At 33.8% G+C, this 13,674-nt stretch overlaps 1 long non-coding RNA gene across 1 annotated transcript; it reads left to right on the forward strand.

Moving 5' to 3' along the window:
* The first annotated feature begins 360 nt into the window (after positions 1-360).
* LOC123693015 lies at positions 361-1,824 on the forward strand. The gene is made up of 3 exons (XR_006751635.1): positions 361-579; positions 1,037-1,231; positions 1,679-1,824. It is a non-coding gene; the product is annotated as an uncharacterized LOC123693015 (long non-coding RNA).
* The last annotated feature ends 11,850 nt before the right edge of the window (positions 1,825-13,674 follow it).

Genomic DNA, 13,674 nt, shown 5'->3' on the forward strand with positions numbered 1-13,674 from the left:
ACTGTCAAACATTTTATTTTCGTTTTTCTTTCTTGTCCGTTCAAACTAAAACTTTATTACCCGCTTTTGTCTTATTAATATTTTCATTGTACCAACTTTAATTCTAATGTTATTGTATATTTTGTCATGTTGTAATTCTTTCATTTCAATGACTAAGGAATCCTATGGACATGGCATAATGTTCTATACAAACAACTGATTATACAAATATCATGCATTTCGATACCGAAATAATAAAACGAATACTGTCTCTTTCTAACTAATGAATATTCTGTTAAGTGAAAATATATGACTATACGTCAGTCAGTGCTAATTCTATACCTTTTGACATTTGAAGTTAGCTCAAATACCTACTGTGGCCGGGCGCCATTTTATGTTCTCGTTATTATGATGTACATGCTCTGTCATTGCTCCGTAGTAAACATTGAAAAATATTGAATATTTTTGTGATTGTGACAAACATTTGTGTCTAAAACATATAGAGTGGTCAAGGACAAATAGTGGCATCATACCAAAGCGCAGTATTGTGGGATGTGGCTCCGGAAAGAATGAAAACTAGAAAAGTTTGTCTTTGCACCGGTATGTATACGTTTTGACTGAAATATTAGTTATTACTTTGCTGATTTACTTATTTTCATGTATATTGAATTGAGGAGTATTCACAGACTATGTTCAGTGTAAAATTGTTACCAAATATAGCTTTATTTTGTATATTTTCGTTCTAGTAAAATAATGAATTTGGGTGCTAGTGATGACTTATAATATCGACATCAGCAAAATGTTCGATGAAGACGTGCGTCTCCCAAGGCTGTGTCATTAATCTTAAGATTAGTTGCTTTGGTGAATACACTTCCAAAATAACAAATTAATTTTGCCAAGAGCAGCAGAAGGAAAAATAAAACACTTAAATTTACCTAATATGAATTTTAACTTAAGTAAGATTAATCGCTTTTATAGTAGGTACTTTAAAAATGTATTTACAAATAAGTCAGGTCAGGACTAAAATTATAATAACCTAAAAATTCATTTTTTGAAGGTTACCAAGAAGTGAAAATAGAAAAGGAGAATGGTTAGACGCAATTGAAACTGAAAATATCAAGCCAAATGTAAAGGATATAATATCATAGTATGTTCCCTACATTTCCCCGAAAGTGCTTTTAATAGAACAATGGATGTGATTAGTCTGCACGATGATGCTATACCAGTATGTCTGCCGCTGCATTCACACAGGGTGAGGTTTTTATCTGTAGACACGTGATGTCTTCCAATTTACTTTTGGTCTTTTTATTTAGATTTAGGGCTGTCATTTATAATCTAACGTTTCTCCTATTTTAAAGGAGGCCTGTGAACAAACTGAGATGGTTTTATATGATTTTTTGAGTACAAACTTGGGTGATATTTGGTTGTTGAAATGTTATTGACTGAGGGAAAGTGCAATTTACTTTAAATACATGGGGTGTTTTAAGTTATTTTTCTATTCTTTATAAATTTATATTTATAAAGCATTTCAATGCCATAAAACCAAAAATATAAATTCAAGTTCCGCTATTGTAAGCCCTAATGTTGATATTAATTTCAAACCATCAGCATTGCCCTTTTAATTAAAATGTATTGCATTTTAGTTTAAATGTAAAGTGAACAATGCTAGTTAATGTAAACTGTGACATTTCATTTCCAGGTACCAGTTGAGCCTCAAATCCCGAACTCAAAAATGAACAGAGTGTATCCGAGTGCATTCCAGGCTGCACAAAATAGTTTAGCTCTATAATTTTCTCTATTATTGTTTTTTTTGTCTATTATTTATAAATAAATAAATACAATTACTGTATATTGTGTTGTTCATCGTAATAAAATACTATTATATACCTATATTAGTATACTAGCTTCCGCCCGCGACTCCGTCCGCGCGGATGTCGGTCTTCGCGTGGATGGTTTATTTCTCCATTTTGAGTAGGTACCTCTGACAATAAAATCTTATAAATATCTATTGGACCCAATTCCCAAATACGGCTAGGCCTATAATAATACGCAACGTGTGTTCGCGGTTCTACGGAACAACGTCTATGGATAAAACCGAAAAATTAAGATTAATTTTTTTCTACGTATTTTTCCAGGATAAAAAGTATCCTATTTTACGCCCAGGATAATAAGGTATAATTATACCAAGTTTCATCGAAATCGAACCGCTAGTTTTCACGTGATGCCTTCACATACAGACAGACAGACAGACAAAAATTTTTTTAATCACATATTTGGGTTTGGTATCGATCCAGTAACACCCCCTGCTATTTATTTTTTCAATATTTTCAATGTACAGAATTGACCCTTCTACAGATTTATTATATGTATAGATATTATGTTGTTTCATTATATTACATTCCTCAAAACTGAAATTACCAAATTGTAAGTCTACCGTAATCCTTATATCGAAGTCATACTTAATTTTATTAATTGGCATTGTCATTTTTTTCATTTGTAATTTTACTTCTATGTTTTGTACAATAAAGTTAAAATAAATAAAAAAGAGTGTGTGTTTATGTACACGCGTTAGAAGTTACGCGCCAAAAGAAGTATAACTTCAAAAAAAATATATATTAATATTATTTTTATATCGATAAACATAATACTGTTTATCGATATATTCTCGGCACTAAACACCGCCATGTTTTGTTACAAGCAATATGGCGCCGGCCACACTTTTTTTGTAGGTATGTCACTTCCATGTGATTCCTTATTCATTGTTTCATTTGTTTACTGTCAAGTGTCAACTGTCAAACATTGGCTGTCATATGTCACCGTTTAAACGTTCCGATACAGATTATAAATGCGTTCAATTCTGTACATTTAAATTGATTGCTGGGGTGTAGTTAAAATAAGTCATAAACAAAATTTTTTTTTTTTTTTCTCTTGAATTATCAATTATAATCATATTTATTCATTACTATGGGCGTATTCAGAAAGAAAGCTTGAAACTTATAAGCGCTTATCGGCGCTTGTCAATGCTCAAACCAGCTTGTCAAAACCAGCATTGACAAGCTTGTCAAAACCAGCATTGACAAGCGCCGATAAGCGCTTATAAGTTTCAAGCTTTCTTTCTGAATACACCCTATTGGAATATACAATCATTATTTTTTATCTTTATTGTTTCATATATCTTGCATAAAACATTATCATTCTGTAATTATAGTCTATTATTTTACTTATTCTTATAGTTTATTTAATATTTATATTTATATTTTATTATTATATTTTATATATACATTTTATATATTTACTTTTATTTATCTTTTTTTCAAATGAACATGCTGAACGAAAGCTCTTCTAGTGATTTTAACTATTTGTCTTTCTCAAACTCAAACTCAAACATTCATTTATTCAATTAGACTACTATTTAGTAGCACTTTCGAATCGTCATTACATAAGTATTTTTAACATTTACCACCGATTCGGAAAGCAGTATCTATGGAGAAGAATCGGCAAGAAACTCCATAGTTGCTCTTTTAAAATCATGTCAATATTACATAATATGTAACTTATATCTAACTTATACATAATATATCATAATATGCAAAGAACTGTCCTGTGGTTTTTACGCGACAACCCTCCATGGGTCTTTATCGTCCATATATTCCTGAATACTGTAGTACGCTCTCTGAACTAGTACATTTTTTATATAAGTTTTAAATTTAGAACTACTAAACTCTTTAATATTGAGAGGAATTCTATTGTATAAGCGTATACCTTGACCCATAAATGAATTTTTAACTTTAGCTAATCGGAAAAATGGCATTTCAATTCTATTCCTGTTCCTTGTGCCATAATCGTGTCTATCTCCTACTCTTGTGTGTAAGTCGGCGTTTTTGTGAACATGCAAAATATTATTAAATATATACTGTGATGGTACAGTAAGGATACCAGTATTCTTAAAATGATCTCTTAGTGAATCCCGAGCACGTAAATTATATATAGAGCGAATGGCTCTTTTCTGTAAGATAAATATAGTTTCTATATCTGCAGCCCTGCCCCACAGTAGAATTCCATAGGACATAATGCTATGAAAGTAGCTGAAATAAACCAGTCTAGCCGTATCTTCATCGGTGAGTTGCCTTATTTTTCGGACTGCATATGCAGCTGAACTGAGCTTACCTGCAGCGGTGTTGACATGGGCTCCCCACTGTAGTTTCTCGTCCAATGTTAACCCTAGAAATACAGTAGACTCAGTAGGATGCAATACCTCCCCTTTCAAGGTAATATCTCTGTTCAACTTTTTTACGTTAGGAAGTAAAAATTCAACACAAGTGGTTTTTTTGGCATTTAATAATAAATTATTGGCATTAAACCATTCAGATATGTGTAAAAGAGCACTGTTCACTTCGTCAACATTTGGGTCATACCTATCCACATTAAAAATTAATGAGGTATCATCTGCAAACAGAACTATTTCACACCTATCCTGCAAATAATAGGGAAGATCATTGATATATACCAAGAACAAGAAGGGACCTAAAATTGACCCCTGTGGAACACCAATGTTAATTGACGCACCGCTAGAATGTTCTCCATTAACAACTACAGTCTGTATCCTATCATGCAGGTATGACGCTATGAGGTTCTGTGCTTTTCCTTTAATTCCATAGTGATTAAGTTTACGTAACAAAGTACAATGTTCAACGCAGTCAAATGCCTTGGAGAGGTCACAAAATATCCCCAGAGCATTTTTTGAGTTTTCCCATGCTTTATATATATGTGTTAGAAGTGCATCTCATCTGAGGATCCTGGCAGTGAGGACAGCTTCCACAGTACTTCTTCCTTCACTCCTCTAAATAATCTCCTTTCAAACTGTTTTCCTAATAGGTCCAAAATATTCAACGCAGTACACATCAATGCGCAAAGTGTTCCTGCACACTTTCCCGATTTGTTAACAACTTTCGATTCTCTCAACATTCACGCTATACTTATCTCAGAGTCTTGGCTCAAGCCCTGCCTTCCTTCCTCCTGTTATTCCCTTCCGGGCTATAATCTAATACGCAACGATCGGATTGATAGAGTTGGCGGTGGTGTCGCGATCTATCTAAGCTCACAAATCTCCTACAAAATAGTTAGCGTGTCCCCCCAGCCTCCGCCATCCGATGCTGCTGAGCATCTAATTATTGAGGTTACTTTGCATCACTCTAAGCTCCTGCTTGGTGTTTTTTATAGCCCTTCCCTTTCCATAAATTACTTTCACTCCTTTCAAACCATCCTCGATCATCATGTTCCCATCTATGAAAACTCCCTGATAATGGGTGATTTTAACACCTGTATCATCAAAAATGATTCCCGAGCCAAGACTCTCCTATCTGCAGTTGAGTCAGCGAACCTACACCTTCTTCCCTTAAATCCTACCCATAATTTACCTAACTGCTCTCCCTCTCTCCTTGACCTTATTATTGTATCCTCCCCTAACCTCGTCCTTAAGCACGGTCAATTTGCTGCCGATGCTTTTTCCCACCATGACCTTATCTATATTTCCTACAACATCCGTCCTCCTAAACTGAAATCCAAAATTTCCATGCGACGCAACTTTGCTGGAATGGATGTTGATCAACTTTGTCGTGATGCTCAAGACATAGACTGGTCCTTAGTTTATTCTGAACACAATATCGATGCCAAGGTTGAACTGTTCACCTCACGTGTTACACAATTGTATGACAAGCATGCTCCATTGAGACCTGTTAAACTCAAACACCTCCCTGCACCTTGGTTAACTGATGAATTAAAGTCACTTTTACATCTTAAGTCTAAAGCTAAAACTAAACTGAAGCTGAACAATACCGACGCGAACAGAGAGAAGTACACAAAGATTCGGAATCGTTGTAATACATGTTGTAGAGATGCACAAAGACGCCACATTCATTCGTCGGTCGAGAACGGCGACCCTGCTAAAGTCTGGAAGTTCTTAAAAACCTTAGGAGTTGGCTCCAAAGAACCTAACACAGATTTTAAAAATTTTAATATTGAACTTCTTAATCAGTATTTTGCTGAAACTCCTCCCTTCGATAATATTACTAAAGTTACGACTCTTAATACTCTTTCTTCTATTCCAACTCCTAATTTTCCTCCGTTCTGTCTTAATCAATTTTCTAGTAGTGATGTTAAGAAGAATATTATGTCTTTGTCATCTAATGCCGTCGGGAGTGATTGCATAAGTCGTAGCATGATCCTTCCTATCCTCGATGTAGTTGTTCCTGTCATTACCCATATTCTTAACCATTCCGTTTCCTCTGGTACCTTTCCCTCGTCTTGGAAAAAGGCTAAAATTATTCCTCTTCCGAAAAAACGCAACCCTTCCTCTTTTGCTGACTTTCGTCCTATCTCCATTTTACCATTTCTGTCTAAAGTCCTCGAAAAGTTAGTACATCACCAATTAAACACCTTCCTCAATAAAAATAACTTGCTGAATCCTCTCCAGTCCGGTTTTCGTCCAGGTCATGGTACGACTACTGCTCTCACTAAAGTAACTGATGACATTAGACTTGGCATGGACAACAAGCAGCTCACATTGCTTACGTTGCTGGATTTTAGTAACGCTTTCAGCTCTGTTGATTTCGATGTCCTTGTGAGTCTGCTTCGTTCCCTTAACATATCTCCAACTAGTATTGATTGGTTTCATAGTTATTTATATGGACGTCAGCAAAGGATTCACAGTGATGACGTCTCCTCGTCATGGTGTGATATCCGTGCTGGAGTTCCTCAAGGTGGCGTTTTGTCTCCACTCCTTTACGCTATTTTCATCAATTCTATCTCAAAATCCTTAACTTCTCTCTACCACATGTATGCTGACGACGTCCAAATCTATACCCAGTCAACCCTAGCTGAGTTACCGGATGCTATCCAAACAATGAATAGTGACCTGAGTTCAGTCCTTCAGTGGAGTAACCAATTCGGTTTGAAAGTTAATCCATCAAAAACGCAGGTCATCATTGTTGGTAGCCCATCGGTAATCGCGAAGGTTGACTGGGCTTCGCTTCCTCCAGTCAGTTTATGCGGTACTCTAATACCCTATAGTAAACAAGTCAAAGATCTTGGCATTTACATCGATCAAACACTATCCTGGGATGTTCAATTGAATAATGTAAGTAGGAAACTGTTTGCTTCCGCAGGTGCTTTGCGGCGTCTACGGAATCTTCTGCCCATTCCAACAAAGTTAGCGCTTGCTCATTCCCTTCTTCTATCTCACCTCGACTATGCTGATGTCACCTACCTTGACCTTTCCGAAGCCCAGTTGGATAGGCTTGAGAGACTCCAAAACTTCTGCATCCGATTCATATTTGGGTTAAGAAAATATGATCACGTTTCTGAGTACCGAAAGAAGCTACAATGGCTCCCTATCCGACTGCGGCGTAACTCCCATGTCCTTCATCTCCTGTACTGTGTGTTGTTTGATCCAAAAGCTCCAAGCTATCTCCGAGAGAAATTCAAATATGTAAACTCATTGCGTTCCTCCACTAATCTCTTGCTTTTTATGCCGGCCCATAATACTAAATTCTTCCATAACTCATTTGCTGTTCGTGCAGTTCAATTGTGGAATTCTCTCCCCATAAATGTCAGACGAGCCCAAAACTTAAATTGTTTTAAAACTTTAGTAAAACATCATTTCATGTCTCTTTCTTAGTTCTAATCTTAGCTGTCTCGTTAGTTATATAATTTTGTTACTTAAACTAGATGTGTTCAGTTTATATTTATACCTATATGTACGTATAATTATTTCATATACAGTATACTTATATTATATATATTTTATACTATGTAACTATTTTATTTTATGTACCTTATTATGTTATTTATTTTTTTTATGTATATTGTTTTTACATATTGTTATTATTATATAATATATTTATAATATATATATTATACAGGGTTACTTGTGAAACACCGGCAGCCTCGCGGGACGGGATGGCTGACGTCATGAGTGGCAACATTTGTTCTACGACTTTTGGCATAACGCAATAAATTATTTTTAAATGATTTTTTAAGCTTTTATTGTACTCTCCTAAAATTTGTAAGTCTATGTTCTATTCATTATCGAAAGGACGACGCGACGCCCCCTTCCCCCTCTCGTTCGCTTCTTGTTTACGTAATTTTTGTGATGCGCGTAGAGTTTATAATATTCAGATGGAAAATGAAATGACTATTTATTTTTGTATGAAAATAAAATCTAACAAATTATCAAAAGTCGTAGAACAGATGTTGTTGCTTGTGATGTTGGCTGTCTTGTCCTGCGAGGTTGCTGGTGTTTTACAAGTAACCCTGTATATATTGTTTATATTAATATATATATTATGTATATATTTCTCATTTTTATTTATATGTTTAGATACTAGATAGTGTATTTGAATATAATTTAATAAGTGTAATAGAATTTTTTTTTTCCAGTTTGCCTTGTTTTTGCTCACCCACTTTTGTTTTGTGTATTTCCTTTATATGAAGGGTTGCCTGGTAGAGATCGCTAACTAGCGATAAGGCCGCCTTTTGCTTATTTTATGTTATGTGTTGTGTGCTTTTCCACTTGTATTTGTCTATTTATAAGCAACTAGCATTCCGCCCGCGGCTTCGCCCGCGTTTAAAAAAACCCGCATAGTTCCCGTTCCTGTGGGATTTCCGGGATATACATATATGTTTATCCAAGTTACCCTCTATATATGTATACTAAATTTCAATGTAATCTTCAGTAGTATTTGCGTGAAAGAGTGAGTAGGTACATCCATCCTCACAAACTTTCGCATTTATTATAAGTATTACATTTCCCAACGTGTAGAATCAACAAAGCTAAAAACAGTGTAATATTTATGGCTATTAAAATATTATATAATATTAAATAATACATCATTTATTTTGATAAGGGTTAATACCAAGGTACAAATAAAGAGCTTTTTGTAGCGGTGGTATTTTAATTTCTTTTTTTCAATAAAAAAACGCTTATTGTGACATGACTGTAATAGTTAGAGATATGCTGCCGCTGATTTTTTGTAGACAATGGTGTGTTCTAAAAAAATGTAGTATATCATTTTGTTCTATCATCAACAGTTTTCGCAGCGCACGCGATGTAAGGTAGTTTTTTGATATTTTTTTCACACCTTGGATTACGTTATCGTAATTTTAGTAAGGATGCCTATTTTTTTTGAAAATGAAATATAGCCTATGTCACTCAGAAATGATGTAGCTTTCCAACAGTGAAAGAATTTTTCAAATCTGCCAAGTAGTTTCGGAGCCTATTCAATTCATACAAACAAACAAACAAAAAATCAAACCTTTCCTCTTTATAATATTTGTATAGATAAAGTATATTCAAGCAATAAAGTACAATAAGCCTCATCAAATTATGGGGTTCAATAGGTCATTAGTTGTTTGCTTTGTGAAAATAATTATATTATTCAAATTAAAAAAGTTATATTTTGGAATAAACATTGTTCTCTAAGGGAAAATAAAACAATTGAGTTTTCAGTCAACCTAAGAACTTAATACATCTTTGTAAATAAATTTCTGGACTGTCTGCAGAACTTGGCACACATTAATTAGATCTCATTTCTTTTTTGGCAAATTAAGTCAACGATTGAACTCGGCTCCAATTTTTACATTTATGTTTTTGGTGGGATATCATTACTTTTTGTAATGAAAATTACTCTGCAAATTTGATTTACTTTATGAATATAATACTTTTTATACACGATTTTATTTATATGGTTTGTTTAGTATTATTTTCTATATTTTCTTGTATGTTATGAATGTCAGCGCACATTGCCCCGTCATTATCTGCAATTTTATATACTCGTTTTCTGTTTAAAAGATTACATGATTTTCTAAACATCCAGCGTGAATTTGTACACACACTATTACAAAGATGCAAAGATCGTTGTAGAAGAATCGTCGCCTTACTCCATGACGTTACGGTATTGCCATGACGCGATTTTGAAATTTTACTCTAAACGCGCCTAAAGATGTTTCACTTATATTAATATTACGCAAATTAAATCATTCCGACCTTCGACGAAGCCTTCTTCCATTACACCGAAATTAAAACTAAACTAAACACTCATAAATAAAGAATAAATAAATGTGAATATGTAAAATTATATATTAATAGCTTTCCACCCGCGGCCATACGTGATCTAGGGGTGACATTGGATAAAAGCTTATCATTTATCGATCATGTCGAATCTACTGTCAAAAAAGCCAATCAAAATTTAGGTTTTATATTACGAATGTCCAGATCTTTTAAAAATACAAATAGTGCCCTAATTCTTTATAAATCTCTGGTCCGTAACACCCTTGAATATGGCTCCTCAGTGTGGTCTCCATTCTACAAAACACATATCGACAAGCTCGAATCGGTACAAAAACGATTTCTACGTTCTCTATGCTATCGTGAACACCTTAGGAGATCCTTGCCTACCTATGACGTTCGACTTAAATATTTCAATTTGGATTCTCTTGAAATGCGACGTAAATTCATTGTTTTAACTTATATGTATAAAATTATCAATAACCTAATTCACACCGATATGCTTTCTAGATTCTCTTTGTATTGTAACGCTCGTGTCACTCGGAACGCTAAACCCTTCTATATACCCGCCACTCGCTTATGCATTTCTTATAATAACCCAGTATATATAGGTTATGCCGAAGTTATAACGAAATAGTTAATAAAGATAACACAATTGACATATTTTCAAATAGTCTAGCCAGTTTTCGTCGCTTAATACTTACTGCTCTGCGTAGCACCTGAAACACACGGATTTATGCCGAATCTTGTTATAAGCATTTCTTTTATTGTATTTTTTTATTTTTTTATTGTTATGGTAACAGTATTTTGAAGTGACATCTTTCACACTAAACATATTTTGTGTATCCATATAATAGGTTTATACCTGTTTATACATAGAACTTTTTAATTGTACTTTTATAATTTGTATGTCATATTGTTGTATAAGCTGTTTGGAAACTAATAAAATAAAATAAAATAAAATTTGATTGAAGCTTTTACCACAGAATTGTCTAAGTTTAAAAAACAATCTTACAGCATTCATCATCAGTATATTGAATACACATCGATTTCTCCGAAAACTATGCCACCAAACTGACTACAGAAATTCAAGCAATGCATTTTGGTGCATCTCGAAATCAGATTACCCTCCATACTGGCTTAATCCATAGTAATCGTGATCGTCATCCATTCTGTTCTATCTCTGCGAACACTTATCATGGTCCAGAAGCTATTTGGTAACACTTAAAACCGGTTTTCATCGGTCCATTTTTTTTCCGACGGTCCTACGAGCCAATACAGGCAAAAAAAGAATTATATTTCTTTGCAAAATATACGATGATGTATGGCTTCAGAGCTACGTGGAAATTTTTTTGAAGCCTCTCACGGTAAGGGTGCTGCCGACTGCATAGGCGGTACCATCAAGAGAAAAATGGATTCCTTAGTAGCTTACGGGTCAGATATTACCAACGCCGAATCAGCATTTGAGCTGTTGAAGAAATCTGGGATTCCCAAAATGGGACCATTCAAATACAAACAATGGACTTAATACCTGTACCAGGAAATATTATGACATTACATCAAGTAATTAACATGAATTCAGAAAACACAATATCATATCGCAGCTTAAGCTGTTTTTGTTCACAAACAGGAACTAAACCAGGTTTTTGTGACTGCTTAGATTTGCAACTAGCCACATAAACAAAACAAGCGACAGACACAAAACGTGTAATTACAAAATCTAAAAAACCAACAATAAGAATTCTAGCTGATATCAAAAACACGTTGGAAAATAAAGCGTTCTTTGATTTACATAAATATGGTCCATTTTAACTCTAAACTATTTAAAGCAAACCAAGCTCAGACCAACGCTGTTGCATGTGAAGATATTTACAAAAACCCCATCGCATCGTGTTCCAGAATATGTACTGAACAAAAAAACTGCATTACGCCGAAAAGGAAATTATCTATTGGATCAGTTGTACGTAAGCCAAAAAAAAATCTAAAAATAATTATGATAGTAGCACAGATACAGATATCGATGAACAATATTCCCTGCATAATTCTTCAGAAGACGAGTGTTTTATTTTTGATAGTGAAACAGAACACATTGATGAAGACATGCATGGAGTTAAAAAATATCGCTTTCAGTGATGATGTAAGGATGACACAAAAACAAGAAAATATTAATAAAACATCAAATATGAGTAAAGTTAATGATTTGAATATAGAGCATGACAAAAGCACAAATGAAAAAGATAGTAATATTAAGGATATAACTTATGATGACGATAATAATATGGAATTACAAACAAATGACAGTATGCTAGTAAGGTACTTCCAAAGGAACTCCAGGAAATATTATATTGGTTTCGTAGAAAACATAAATATTGCAGGTCAAGAAACTTACTCTACAGTACTATTTTTAAAAATACAAAAAAGCCACGACTCCCTTTTCTTGTTACAAAAAAAAAATAGACCGAGACATCGTCACGGCAGAATCAATAGTAAAAAAAAATGTATTGAAACAAAATATTGAAAAACCTAAAGAGTTATTTAATTAGCGAAGACGATTACGTTTTTTTTATATTTGAATAGATTTTGATATTTGAAAGTACTTGTAATAATTTTTGATTTATAAACACATAGGTTAATATTAAATTTGTTTTGTTTCTTTTATGAATAGTACCTACTTTAATTAGTAGGTACCTACTCTATTTTGTTGTAAGCACATTATTTTGTTAAAGGTTTTTAATTCTATCGTGGTATTTAGGGGTTTGACGCATTTGGTGCACTTCTCAACTTGTACACCATGCTCAAATGGTGAACTTAGCAACTGGTGCACTTTTCAATTGGTGCACTTCGCAAAATGTGCACTTTTTATGATGAGTGGAGATTTGAAAAAATTGTTTAAAAATGAAAGAATCTTTTGTTTTGCATAGGTTAAAGAAGAAAGAAAAAAAAGAAAATCATTTATTAGGTACACCACATTGACACATAAAACATAAGTAACAAAATTAAAAAAAAAAGAACAGAACGCAAAACAGAGAAAATAATAATAAATTTGTGTGGCGACCTAAATGGTGAGGCCCTCAGCATATGTCATGCCGACATGGTCGGCATAACGCTGGTTTTCAGTGCCCCCCACAAGACAACAGGGCAGAAGCCCAAAGTGTCCCCTAACCGTGACTATTACCAATAATACCTACCTATACAGGAAAAATAATAAATACTAAATAGAAACAAAATCCTCTACAGAATTATACATTATGGAACATATAAAAACAAAAACATTATAATAATAATTGCACCACCTATTGTTGTTCCCCTTTTTTTTAATTCAAAATCCTACCCATAGGTTGCCTGGTAGAAATCGCTCAGTAGCGATAAGGCCGCCTTTTTGGCTTAACATTATAATATTGTCTTTTTATTTTTGTTTTTTGTCTGTTTTTATATGGTGCTAAATAAAGTGTATTTATTATTATAAAACTTAGGCGCAATTGCCTCACTTGGTTTATTTGAGGTTAAGATTTTAAATTCTACAAAAAAATATTAATTTCACTATCTAAGCCTAAAATACAGAAATAGATTTAAAATACTATGGAAAGGCATGGCTTTGGGTTAAGTCGAAAAGAGGTATTACAATTGGTTGG

The sequence above is a fragment of the Colias croceus genome, chromosome 7 (assembly GCF_905220415.1).
Source record: "Colias croceus chromosome 7, ilColCroc2.1".
Classification (NCBI taxonomy): Eukaryota; Metazoa; Arthropoda; class Insecta; order Lepidoptera; family Pieridae; genus Colias; species Colias croceus.